At 50.5% G+C, this 14,312-nt stretch overlaps 1 protein-coding gene across 3 annotated transcripts in view; it reads left to right on the top strand.

Annotated features, from left to right (window-relative positions):
* Positions 1-14,312, top strand: part of GIGYF2 (GRB10 interacting GYF protein 2) — a 1,376,329-nt gene that overhangs the window by 900,559 nt on the left and 461,458 nt on the right. The window lies entirely within an intron of this gene.

Raw genomic sequence — 14,312 nt, 5'->3', positions numbered from 1 at the left:
TTTGCTTATGCACATGCAAAATTGTTCTTGGGCAGCATCTTTATTCTGAAGTTCTTTGCATAAATCGGTATCTGGGACATTATGCCAAAACTATACCATAGCACACTAGTCCTTCTGAAATTGCACAATTTACTTGTAAAATAAAGATCTGATAGAGACCGCTAGTTGCAGATTCCTTACCTTAGAATCTTCCCCGGGTGTCTGCTTGATCAGGAGAATTTTCTGAGCAATACCCCCACATGCGGTTTGGTGGCATCTATCGGTTTTGCATGCGTCGTCATCTGCACCGGATATGACATTGCAGGTACTATATAGGCACCACCCCGGTGCGCTGACATCACTTCTTTTCTTTCTGAGTCAGCTAGTGCCGATCCGAAGAGAGCTCCCCCTTAGTCACTTTTTGACTGGCCTCTTTTGGACGTTTGTTGAAGAGTTGTTTTTTTTTAAAAAATGTTATTGAGTTTTCTACTCCAGGTGCATTGAGGATGTGTACGAAAATGGCTCCCTGTTGCAGTTACCCCCACTTTTTGCCTGATATTGATGCTGACGTGACTGAGAAGTGTGCTGGGACCCTGCTAACCAGGCACCAGCACCAGTGTTCTTTCACTTAAAAATGTACCATTGTTCCACCATTGGCACATCCCTGGCATACAGATAAGTCCCTTGTAAAAGGTACCAGTGGCACCAAGGGCCCTGTGACCAGGGAAGGTCCTAGGGGCTGCAGCATGTGTTGTGCCAACCTAAGGGACCCCTCACCTAACACATGCACACTGCCATTGCAGATTGTGTGTTGGTGGGGAGAAAAAGGCAAAGTCGACATGACATCCCCCTCAGGATGCCATGCACACAAAATGCTGCCTGCGGCATAGGTAAATCACCCCTCTAGCAGGTCTTACAGTTCTAAGGCAGGGTGCACTATACCACAGGTGAGGTCATAGCTGCATGAGCAATATGCCCCTACAGTGTCTAAGTCTATTCTTAGACATTGTAAGTACAGTGTGGCCATATTAAGTATATGGTCTGGGAGTTTGTCAAAAACGAACTCCACAGCTCCATAATGGCTACACTAAAAAGTGGGAAGTTTGGTATCAAACTTCTCAGAATAATAAACCCACACTGATGCCAGTGTTGGATTTATTACAAAATGCACACAGAGGGCATCTTAGAAGATACCGCCTGTATTTTACTATACCCTTCAGTGCAGGATTGACTGGTCTGTGCCAGCCTGCCATTGAGACGAGTTTCTGCCCCCCCCCTGGGGTGAGAGCCTTTGTGCTCTCTGAGGACAGAAACGAAGCCTGCACTGGGTGGAGGTCCTTCTCACCTCCCCCTGCAGGAACTGTAACACCTGGCGGTGAGCCTCAAAGGCTCATGCCTTTTGTTACAGCACCCTAGGGCATCTCAGCTAGTGGAGATGCCTGCGCCTCCGGCCACTGCCCCCACTTTTGGCGGCAAGGCCGGAGATGTTAATGAGAAAAACAAGGAGGAATCACCCACCAGTCAGGACAGACCCTAAGGTGTCCTGAGCTGAGGTGTCCCCTGCCTTTAGAAATCCTCCATCTTGAGTTTGGAGGATTCCCCCAATAGGAATAGGGATGTGCCCCCCTCCCCCCAGGGAGGAGGCACCAAGAGGGTATAGCCACCCTCCAGGACAGTAGCCATTGGCTACTGCCTCCCTGACCTAAACACACCCCATAATTCAGTATTTAGGGGTGACCCTGAACCCAGGAAATCAGATTGCTGCAACCTTAAAGGACTGCTGACATGAAAGCCTTGCAGAGACGACGGAGACTACAACTGACTTGGGCCCAGCCCTACCGTCCTGTCTTCAGACTCAAAGAACCTACACAGCGATGCATCCGACAGGGATCAGCGACCTCTGAAGCCTCAGAGGACTGCCTTGAACCAAAGGACCAAGAAACTCCTAAGAACACCAGCACTGTTCACCTACAGCAACATTTTTGAAACTTTTTAGCAACTGTCAAAGACCTCACTCTTCCTGCCGGAAGCGTGAGACTTCACCCTCTGCCCCCGACGCCCCAGGCTCGATCTCCAGAGAACCATCACTGCAGAGAGGTCTCCCAGGCGACTGCGACCTCATGAGTAACCTGAGACGACCCCCCTGCACCCTCACAGCGACGCATGCAGAGGAGATCCAGAGGCTCCCCCTGACCCCGACTGCCAGGAACAAAGAACCCGATGCCTGGACCAAGCACTGCACCCGCAGCCCCCAGGACCAGAAGGAACAGTGCAGGAGTGACCATCAGGCAACCCTCTGTCTAGCCCAGTCGGTGGCTGGCCCGAGAAGCCCCCCTGTGCCCTGCCTGCACCGCTAGAGTGACCCCCCGGATCCCTCCATTGATTCCTATTGTAAACCCACACCTGCTAAGCACACTGCACCCGGCCGCCCCTGTGCCGCTGAGGGTGTGTTTTGTGTGCCTACTTGTGTTCCTCCCCACCCTCCTGTGCTCTACAATACCCACCTGGTCTGCCCTCCGAAGACGGAGGTACTTATCTGTTGTCAGACTGGAACTGGAGCACCCCTGTTCTCCATAGTGTTTTGGGCCCTCCTTTGGCCTCTGCACCTGACCAGCCCTGTGTTGCTGGTGCAGTGACTTTGGTGTTGCCTTGAACCCCCAACGGTGGGCTGCCTATGCCCAGGAAACTGAACTTGTGCTTTACTTACCTGAAAAACTAACCAATACTTACCTCCCCCAGGAACTGTTGATTTTTGCACAGTGTCCACTTTTAAAATAGCTTATTGCCATTTTAACTAAAACTGTGTATGTTATTGCTCTCATTCAAAGTTCTTTACTTACCTGTGTGGAGCACCTTGCATTTTATGTATTTACTTCAAATCTTGAATCTTGTGGTTCTAAAATAAATTAAGAAAATATATTTTTCTGTATAAAAACTATTGGGCCGGAGTTAAGTCTTTTAGTGTGTGTTGCTCATTTATTGCCTGTGTGTACAACAAATACCTAACACTATCCTCTGATAAGCCTACTGCTCGACCACACTACCACAAAATAGAGCATTAGAATTATCTAATTTTGCCGCTATCTTACCTCTATGGGGAACCCTTGGACTCTGTGCACGCTATATCTTACTTTGAGATAGTATATTTAGAGCCAACTTCCTACAAGATGTCATTGAGGAAGGCTGGGTTTAAGCCCTGCAGGTTGTCATTTTGCGATTTGGTGACGGATCCGCACCACATGTGTCTTTAGTGCCTGGAGTGCGAACACGGTCCGAAGTTGTGCACCTAGTGTTGTGGCATGCATTCGAAGGCTTTGAGGGAGTGGTCCTTGAAGCTGATGGCGGCCCGATGCTGGAACCTGTGCAAGTCGAGTTCCCGGTCAGGTGGAAGGTCCTGGGAGCGGTCACAGAGTCCTCCATCGTCGTCCCACTCCTAGTCCTCTGGACGATCAGGTAAGTCAAGGCATAAGAAGTCAACAAAACACTTTAAGACTTCTCTCTGTCTGTCGGCTGATGAGATGAGGGGGGCATCTTCGTTCTAGACCTCTGCCTGTGGAACTTGCCCAGGGCAGATTCAGCACCTTTCTGAGTTTTCAGGAGCCAAAGCGACCCCTGCCCAATTGAAAGAGTTCTATGAGGCCATGCGCCTCATTTGTGGGCAGCCCAACACCACTGGCGCGCCTTTAGGCCCTTCAGAGTTAGAACGGCCCCTTCGGGTTCCCTGCCAGTGACTTCTGCCTCGGCTCCAATGCGCACCCATGGATCCATGTCTGAATCTGGAGCGGTGCTGTTGTACCACTTCGACCTTCGCCGATGCTCCCAGTGCTACCCATGCTCCCAAGCAGCGCCATCCCCATTGTTATTGCCGACTCTGACAAGGAGCCAGATGGGCGTTAACGCCTACTCCAGCAGTAGCTTTGCCTCCTATGTCGGATCCTGTGCCCCTTTACTCTGGCTAGGTTATGGTGAAGAATAAGAAGGGTCACTGGACACTTTAGAAAACCAGCTGCAGGAAGAACGACTGTAGGAAGCTGGCTCTCTAAATGGTGCAATACAATGAAGTACACGGGGCAGATAGTCCTGTGGATCCCCAGTTTGTTTGCAGAGGCAAAAGTAGATAGAACTAATGCTCTATTTTGTGGTAGTGTGGGTGACCAGTTACGCTTATCAGAGGGTAGTGCAAAGCATTTGTTGAGACACACACTCAAAGAATAAATTAGAGACCAATTTAAGAAAATAACACTTAATTTTAAATATACTTTGAATTCAACTACGTTGGAAGGTAAGTACGTTTTCAAGCATAAATACTTTCAACTTGCAAACATCAACACTGTGGTTTCAGAGTTCTTCAATGTAGAAGGCTGGCTCAGTATATAGTGTATACCTACAGGTGAGGCACCCTGTACTGAGTCCAGGTAACCCTTAGTGATGGTGTAGGAGGTTCTAGATAACCAGAGCTCTCGGAGGGGTAGCTGTGGAGAGTAGCTTAGGCTTTTCCAGGAGGGTGTAAAGCAGTTGCAAATAACATAGAGGTCACTCAGTGATGTACACACAGGAAAGAACCACAATAGAGTTAGAATAATTCTATATTTATTGTAACAAACAGTAGAACTAACTTTGGTATGTTTCCTAAATGAAGGTATAATCATAGAAAAAGATACTTAGAAAAGGGTATGTACAAGCATATAATAATGTGCCTTTTTTGGGGGAGTAGGGGGAGGTCAAAGTAAATGGAATGCAACACAAACTACCACCCCAGGACCCTTAGGACTGGGGAAGAATAGGAACACCCACGGTAAGTAGATAAGATTACCCAGGCACCCCGGGTAAGTGACCATAGGATAACATGGGGAAGTTGTGGTTAAAATTTCTGTGGATTTAGGATCCTTCCCAGAGGACCCAGAGGTAACCTGTTGGGACAAGAGAGATTGGATAGTGCCCCCACCCATGGATACCGAGAACATTGGGGTAACTACACAAGGGAGCTCAGGTGCATAAGGGTGAAGTTGTGTCGGAACTTCCTGTTGATGTCAGTGGGGACCTTGGTTGTCTAGCTGCTGTTGTGACCAGTGAACCAGGTCGGTGGAACCCAGGTGTGGATTTCTGAAGAAGCAGACCTAAGCAAAGAGCAGACAGAATCCAGACCCACCCGGAGGTGCCTAGGCTGTGCAGGAGGGCAATGGCCACCCTTCTTGGAGTTGCTTTCCTTTTGGAACTGTGATCGAAGAAATGCAGCTGTGGAGTCCAGGCGATGCAGAAAGATCCCAGGAGTCGTTCACAAGCTGTCCCATGCTGGTCATCAAATTGCAGAGGGGTCAGTGCTCAGCTGGACCACCAACAAGTCTTGGCAAATGCTGGGATCCATTGTGTAGGAAAGTGCCACAGTTGGCATGATAACCCCCCCACTTTTTGCCTAGTGTTGATGCCAACTTTGATTAAAAGTGTGCTGGGATCCTGCTAACAAGGCCCCAGCACCATTTTTCTTTCCCAAAATCTGTGCCATTGTTTCCACAATTGGCACACCTCTAGCACACAGTTAAGTCCCTTGTTAAAGGTACCCATGGTACCAAGGGCCTTGTGGCCAGGAAAGGTCCCCAAGGGCTGCAGCATGTATTATGCCACCATATGGGACCCCACCCTCAAGCACATGTACACTGCCTATGCAGCTTGTGTGTGCTGGTGGGGAGAAAAAGGCAGTCAACATGGCATCTGTAAGGAAATGCCCCTTGGCATGGTTACCCCCTGACTTTTTGCCTTTGCTGATGCCAAGTTATGATTTGAAAGTGTGCTGAGGCCTGCTAACCAGGCCCCAGCACCAGTGTTCTTTCCCTAACCTGTACCTTTGTTTACACAATTGGCACACCCTGGCATCCAGGTAAGTCCCTTGTAACTGGTACCCCTGGTACCAAGGGCCCTGATGCCAGGGAAGGTCTCTAAGGGCTGCAGCATGTCTTATGCCACCCTGGGGACTCCTCACTCAGCACAGACACACTGCTTGCCAGCTTGTGTGTGCTGGTGGGGAGAAAATGACTAAGTCGACATGGCACTCCCCTCAGGGTGCCATGGCAACCTCACACTGCCTATGGCATAGATAAGTCACCCCTCTAGCAGGCCTTACAGCCCTAAGGCAGGGTGCCCTATACCATAGGTGAGGGCATAGGTGCATGAGCACTATGCCCCTACAGTATCTAAGCAAAACCTTAGACATTGTAAGTGCAGGGTAGCCATAAGAGTATATGGTCTGGGAGTCTGTCAAACACAAACTCCACAGCACCATAATGGCTACACTGAAAACTGGGAAGTTTGGTATCAAACTTCTCAGCACAATAAACGCACACTGATGCCAGTGTACGTTTTATTGTGCAACACACCCAGAGGGCATCTTAGAGATGCCCCCTGAAAACATACCCGACTTCCAGTGTGGGCTGACTAGTTTTACCAGCCTGCCACACACCAGACATGTTGCTGGCCACATGGGGAGAGTGCCTTTGTCACTCTGTGGCCAGGAACAAAGCCTGTACTGGGTGGAGGTGCTTCTCACTTCCCCCTGCAGGAACTGTAACACCTGGCGGTGAGCCTCAAAGGCACACCCCCTTTGTTACATCGCCACAGGGCATCCCAGCTTGTGGAGATGCCCGCCCCCTCCAGCCACGGCCCCACTTATTGCGGCAAGGCCGGAGGAGATAATGAGAAAAACAAGGAGCCATCACTGGCCAGTCAGGACAACCCCTAAGGTGTCCTGAGCTGGGGTGACTCTGACTTTTAGAAATCCTCCATCTTGCAGATGGAGGAATCCCCCAATAGGATTAGGGATGTGACTCCCCACCGGGAGGAGGCACAAAGAGGGTGTAGCCACCCTCAGGGCTAGTAGCCATTGGCTACTAACCTCCCAGACCTAAACACACCCCTAAATTGAGTATTTAGGGCCCCCCAGAACCAAGGAAGATATATTCCTGAAGACGAAGAAGGACTGCTGACCTGAAGCCCTGCAGAGAAGACTGAGACAACAACTGCTTTGGCCCCAGCCCTACAGGCCTGTCTCCCCACTTCAAGAAAAACTGCAACAGCGACGCGTCCCCCAGGGTCCAGCGACCTCTGAAGCCTCAGAGGACTACTCTGCATCTAAAAGGACCAAGAAACTCCGGAGGACAGCGGCCCTGTTCCACAAAGACTGAAACTTGCAACAAAGAAACAACTTTTAAAAACCACACGTTTCCCGCCGGAAGCGTGAGACTTTCCACTCTGCACCCGACGCGCCCAGCTTGACCTGCGGAAAACCAACACTACAGGGAGGACTCCCCGGCGACTGGGAAGCCCATGAGTAGCCAGAGTTGACCCCTCTGAGCCCCCACAGCGACGCCTGCAGAGGGAATCCAGAGGCTCCCCATGACCGCGACAGCCTGCTTCAAAGAACCCGACGCCTGGTAAACCCACTGCACCCGCAGCCCCCAGGACCTGAAGGATCCAACCTCCAGTGCAGGAGCGACCCCCAGGCGGCGCTCTTCCTAGCCCAGGTGGTGGCTACCCCGAGGAGCCCCCCCTTTGCCTGCCTGCATCGCTGAAGAGACCCCCGGGTCTCCCATTGAAACCTATTGCAAACCCGACGCCTGTTTGCACTCTGCACCTGGCCGCCCCTGTGCCGCTGAGGGTGTACCTTCAAAACCCCCCTGGTCTGCCCCCTCCGAAGTCGCGGGTACCTACCTGCTGGCAGACTGGAACCGGGGCACCCCTATCTCCATTGGAGCCTATGCGTTTTGGGCACCACTTTGACCTCTGCACCTGACCGGCCCTGAGCTGCTGGTGTGGTAACTTTGGGTTGCCCTGAACCCCCCAACAGCGGGCTACTTTTGGACCCAACTTTGAACCTGTGTTGACGTGCTTTACTTACCTGCAAAACTAACCAATACTTACCTCCCCCAGAAACTGTGGAATTTTGCACTGTCCAATTTTAAAATAGCTTATTGCCATTTTTGCCAATACTGTACATGCTATTGTGATGATGATCAAAGTTCCTAATATACCTGAGTGAAATACCTTTCATTTAAAGTATTGTTTGTAAATCTTGAACCTGTGGTTCTTAAAATAAACTAAGAAAATATATTTTTCTATATAAAAACCTATTGGCCTGGAGTAAGTCTTTGACTGTGTGTTCCTCATTTATTACCTGTGTGTGTACAACAAATGCTTAACACTACCCTCTGATAAGCCTACTGCTCGACCACACTACCACACAATAGAGCATTAGAATGATCACTTTTTGCCACTATCTTACCTCTAAGGGGAACCCTTGGACTCTGTGCATGCTATTTCTTACTTTGAAATAGTACATTCAGAGCCAACTTCCTACAGCATCCCTCTCAGGGTGCCATGCCCACAAACTACTGCCTGTGGCATAGGTAAGTCACCCCTCTAGCAGGCCTTACAGCCCTAAGGTGCACTATACCACAGGTGAGGGCATAGCTGCAGGAGCAATATGCCCCTACAGTGTCCAAGTCCATTCTTAGACACTATAAGCGCGGTGTGGCCTTATTAAGTATGTTTGTATTACGAACTCCACAGTTCCATAATGGCTTCACTGAATACTGGGAAGTTTGATATCAAACTCAGAGGTGTAGTGCGACGTTGGGTGCCCAATGTATTTCAATTGGGATTGGTCTCTGTGTATTTAGACTACAGTTGTTGGCTCGGGGACGACCAACGGGTAAGTCGCAAACTTTGGGTTTCCTTGTCCAGAAGAACTAGCTATTTGGGGCTGCAGCTGCAGGTGTCGCTTTGGAGTACAGAAGGGGTGAAACCACAGTGGACTCGAGCTTAGGAGACCTGTAGGACGTTGACATCAGAGGTCCACTTCAACTCGCGATGGCGGGTGCGGTGGTTGAGGGATGTCGTGATTTATCTCACTTGAAAGGTGGCGGGAGGGGGGGGATGCCTGTGTGCAGAGGCGGTAGTTGACTTCAAAAGTCCAGAAGAAGCGAAACCACAATTGACTCAGACTCTGTAGAGCTGGAGGAACCTTGTTGGCACTGGTGACCCACTTTATGTTGGCTAGTGGACGGCGGGTGCTGTGGTGACTTTGTGTCTGGTCTTTGCGATCCCGGTGGGCTGCAGAGTCCTTTTTTGGAGTTGGTTGTGGAGCAGGTCCACTGCTCACGGGAGACTTGAGTCTTTTTCGAAGATAGCCAGTCTTCCGAGGGTTTCTGGAGGCTCAGCTGCAGGACGAGCTGTGTTCTGGTGCTGAGGCCTTCTAGGAATGCAAACAGGCCGGCAGGGTTGGTGCCAGGTCAGCTGCTGCTTCTCTTTTGCTGATCCGTGTCTTTGTTGTCCTTTGTCTCGTTAGGTTGTCAGGATCGGAGTTCAGGGGTGCCACCTAATAGTCAATTTAGGAGTATTACAGGGAGTGCCATGTGGCAGCCAATGAGTCGCCCACACTTTCTATGACCACTTCTGTTGGGAAGTGGGCATAACTCTGACCCTACTGTCCTAATTTCTTCCAAACCAAGATGGACGAATTTAAAAAAGTGGTGTCCACTTAAACTTGTTTACCTTAGGGGTGGGATTGGCATGGTGTGGGCACACCTCCTAATCTACCTAATTTTCATGCCTGCCTTGCCGCCAAAAGTGGGGTTAGGACAGAGGTGTAGGAAAATGCCACTGTTGGCATGGTCACACCCCACTTTTTGCATAGTGTTGATGTTACCTTGGATCGGAAGTGTGCTGGGACTCTGCTAACCAGGCCCCAGGACCAGTGTTCTTTCCCTAAAACTGTACATTTGTTTCCACAATTGGCACAGCCCTGGCACACATATAAGTCCCTTGTAAAAGGTGCCACTGGTACCAAGGACCCTGTGGCCAGGGAAGTTCCCTAAGGGGCTGCAGCATGTATTGTGCCACCCTCAGGGACCCCTCACTCAGTACATGCACACTGCTTTGCAGCTTGTTTGCTAGTGGCACTCCCTTCAGAATGCAATGCCAACAAACCACTGCCTGTGGCATAGGTAAGTCACCCCTCTAGCCGGCCTTACAGCCCTAAGGCAGGGTGCACTATACCGCAGGTAAGCCCATAGCTGCAGGAGCAGTATGCCCCTACAGCGTCTAAGTATATTCTTAGTCATTGTAAGTGCAGGGTAGCCATACTAAGTTTATGATCTGGGAGTTTGTCATTACGATCTCCACAGCGCCACAATTGCTACACTGAATACTGGGAAGTTTAGTATCCAACATCGCCGCACAATAAACCCACACTGATACCATTGTTGGATTTATTTAAGAATGCACACAGAGGGCATCTTATAGCTGCCCCCTGTGTGTTAGCCCAACTGCTAGTGCAAGGCTGACCGATCTGTGCCAGCATGCCACTTCCAGACGAGTTTTTGACCACATGGGGTGAGTGCCTTTGTGCGCTCTGTGGTCAGATACAAATCCTATCCTGGCTGGAGGTGCTTCACACCTCTGCCTGCAGGAACTGTAACACATGATGGTGAGCCTACAAGGCTCAAGCCTGGTGTTACAGTGCCCCAGGGCACTCCAGCTTCTGGAGATGCCCGCCCCCCGGATGAGCCCCCACTTTTGGCAGCAAGTCCAGAGGGATAATGAGAAAAAAAAAAGTGTCACCCCTTCAGCCAGGACCACCCCTAAGGTGTCCAGAGCTGAAGTGACCCCTCCTTGAGAAATCCTCAATCGTGCTTTGGAGGATTAGGACCAGTAGGGATTGGGATGTGCCCCCCTTTCCAGAGGGAGTGGACACAAGGAGGGTGTAGCCACCTTCAGGGACAGTAGCCATTGGCTACTGCCCTCTAACTCTAATACACCCCTAAATTTAGTATTTAAGGGCAACCCTGAACCCATCTCTTCAGATTCCTGACGACCTCAAGAAAGGAGGACTGCTGAGCTGAAAACCCTGCAGAGAAGAGTAGGATACCAAAACTGACTCAGCCCCAGCCCTACTGGCCCGTCTCCTGCTTCGAAAAGCTCCAAGAAAAGAAGCAACCCATTCTACACGACCAGCGACCCCTGAAAAGCCTCCAGGGGACTGCCTGCATCACCGAGGATCAGGAAACTCCAGTGGACAGCAGACCTGTCCAAAAAGAAGACAAAGAAACCATCTTTAAAGGTACTCTCACCTCACTCAAGAAGCGTGCGTCCAACTACTCTGCACCAGACGCCCCCGGCCTGTGTCAAGAGAAACCATGTATCCAGAGAGGATTCCCAGGTGACTTTGATGGCATGTCCACCCTGGGCTGACCTCTCTGCACCCCCACAACAAAGCCTGCAGGGGGAATCCCAAGGACCCCCCTGACCGCGACTGCCCTGGATGAAGATATCCAAAGCCTGGAGAAGCACTGCACCCGCAGCCCCAAGCCTGAGAGAAACTGACCACTGGTGCAGCAATGACCAGCAGGTGGCCCTCACCCTTGCCTAGTCGGTGGCTTGCCCGAGAGGCCCCTCTGTGCCCTGTCTGCAATGTCTAATTGACCCCCGGGTCCCTCCATAGAGTTCTATTGAGAACCCGACACCCTGTTGGCACACTGCACCTGGCTGCTGCTGTGGTTTTTGTGCTTAGTTGGGGCCACTCCAGTACTCCTCCAAACTCCCCTGGTCTGCCCTCCGACAGCGCAGGTACTTACCTGCAAACAGACCGGATCCGGAGTACCCCCTGTCTCCATAGGAGCCCACATTATTTTGGCTCCTGTTTGACCTCTGCACCTCACCAGCCCTGTGTTGCTGGTGCTAGGTGTTTGGGGTTATCTTGATCCCCCAATGGTGGGCTAACCTATGCCCAGGAGATTGAACCTGTAGGTTTGTTACTTACCTCAAAAAATATAATTTACCTACCTCCCCCAGGAACTGTCAAATTGCACTGTCCACTTTTAAAATATATTTTTGCCATTTTAAAGAAAACTGTGTACATTGTTGATTCCATTCAAAGTTCGATGTATTACTGGGTAAACTACCTTTCATTTAATGTACTTACCTGCTAAATGAATCTTGTGGTTCTAGAAATAAATTAACAAAAGAATATATTTTTATATAAAAACCTATTGGCTTGGAGTTAAGTCATTGAGTGTGTGTTTTCACTTATTTCTTCACACTATCCTCTGATAAGCCTAACTGCTCGACCACACTACCACAAATAGAACAATAGTATTATCTATTTATGCCTCTGTTAAGCCTCTTGGGGAACCCCTGGACTCTGTGCACACTATATCTCATTTTGATATAGTATATGCAGAGCCAGCTTCCTACATATTGGGATTGGTCATGTCTGCCATTTGGAGAGATCTGGGTCGCGTTACAAAGGTGACTAGTCCTTAGAAGCTTTCTGTCCTGGAATGTCCATCCTGCCTTGAGGAAGTGTGAGCACCCCTACCCAGTTAAGACTTTTGTCTCTGGACCCTGAAAGTGCTGGCTCTCATCTTAGGGGTCAGAAACGTGGCTAAGGTGACTGAACTGGTCAGAACCAATTAGTTAACACACTAGTAATTGGTAGGTTTTCAGGGGGCACCTCTAAGGTGCCCTCTGGGTGCATGTATTAATAAATCTATCACTGGCATCAGTGTGGGTTCATCAATACAAGATGTTTGATACCAAACATCTCTATCTTCAGTGAAGCCGTTATGTAGCTGGGTAACTTGTAGTGACCAGTTGCAAGGAAATGCCTCCTTGGCATGGTTACCCCCTGACTTTTTGCCTTTGCTGATGCTGTTATGATTTGAAAGTGTGCTGGGACCCTGATAAACAGGCCCCAGCACCAGTGTTCTTTCCCTAAACTGTACCTTTGTTCCCACAATTGGCACAACCCTGGCAGTCAGGTAAGTCCTTTGTAACTGGTGCCCCTGATGCCAGGGAAGGTTTCTAAGGGCTGCAGCATGTCTTATGACACCCTAGGGACCCCTCACTTGGCACATGCACACTGCTTCACAGCTTGTGTGTGCTGGTTGGGAGAAAATGACTAAGTCGACATGGCACTCTCCTCAGAGTGCCATGCCAACCTCACACTGCCTGTGGCATGGGTAAGCCACCCCTCTAGCAGCCCTTGCAGCCCTAAGGCAGGGTCCACTATACCACAGGTGAGGGCATATGTGCATGAGCACTGTGCCCCTACAGTGTCTAAGCAAAACCTTAGACATTGTAAGTGCAGGGTAGCCATAAGAGTATATGGTCTGGGAGTCTGTCATGCACGAACTCCACAGCACCATAATGGCTACACTGGAAACACGGAAATTTGGTATCAAACGTCTCAGCACAATAAATGCACACTGATGCCAGTGTGCAATTTATTGTAACATACACCCAGAGGGCATCTTAGAGATGCCCCCTGAAAACATACCTTACTTCCAGTGTAGGCTGACTAGTTTCTGCCAGCCTGCCACACACCAGACATGTTGCTGGCCACATGGGGAGAGTGCCTTTGTCACTCAGTGGCCAGGAACACAGCCTGTACTGGGTGGAGGTGCTGCTCACCTCCCCCTGCAGGAACTATAACACCTGGCGGTGAGCCTCAAAGGCTCACCCCCTTTGTTACAGCGCCACAGGGCATCCCAGCTAGTGGAGATGCCCGTCCGGCCACTGCCCCCACTTTTGGCGGCAAGGCTGGAGGAGATCATTAGGAAAACAAGGAGGAGTCACCCACCAGTCAGGACAGCCCGTAAGGTGTCCTGAGCTGAGGTGACTCTTACTTTTAGAAATCCTCCATCTTGTGGATGGAGGATTCCCCCAATAGGATTAGGGATGTGCCCCCTCCCTACAGGGAGGAGGCACAAAGAGGGTGTAGCCACCCTCAAGGACAGTAGACACTGGCTACTGCCCTCCCAGACCTAAACACACCCCTAAATACAGTATTTAGGGGCTCCCCAGAACCTAGGAAACTAGATTCCTGCAACCTTAACAAGAAGGAGGACTGCTGACCTGAAGCCCTGCAGTGAAGATGGAGATGACAACTGCTTGGCCCCAGCCCTAACGGCCTGCCTCCTAACTTCGAAGAAAACTGCAACAGCGACACATCCAACAGGGACCAGCAACCTCTGAAGCCTCAGAGGACTGCCCTGCAACCAAGGACCAAGAAACTCCTGTGAACAGCGGCCCTGTTCAACAACCTGCAACTTTCTTGCAACAAAGAAACAACTTTAAAGACTTCACGTTTCCTGCCGGAAGCGTGAGACTTTCCACTCTGCACCCGACGCCCCCAGCTCGACCTGCGGAAAACCAACACCTCAGGGAGGCCCCTCTAGCGACTGCAAGCCTTGTGAGTAGCCAAAGACGACCCCCCACCCCCCCCTCCCCCCGAGCCCCTACAGCGACGCCTGCAGAGGAAATCCAGAGGCTCCCCCTGACCG

The sequence above is a fragment of the Pleurodeles waltl genome, chromosome 11 (genome assembly GCF_031143425.1).
Source record: "Pleurodeles waltl isolate 20211129_DDA chromosome 11, aPleWal1.hap1.20221129, whole genome shotgun sequence".
Taxonomy (NCBI): domain Eukaryota; kingdom Metazoa; phylum Chordata; class Amphibia; order Caudata; family Salamandridae; genus Pleurodeles; species Pleurodeles waltl.
The sequence above is the reverse complement of the archived record's forward strand: the minus strand, read 5'-3'. Positions and strand labels throughout refer to the sequence as shown.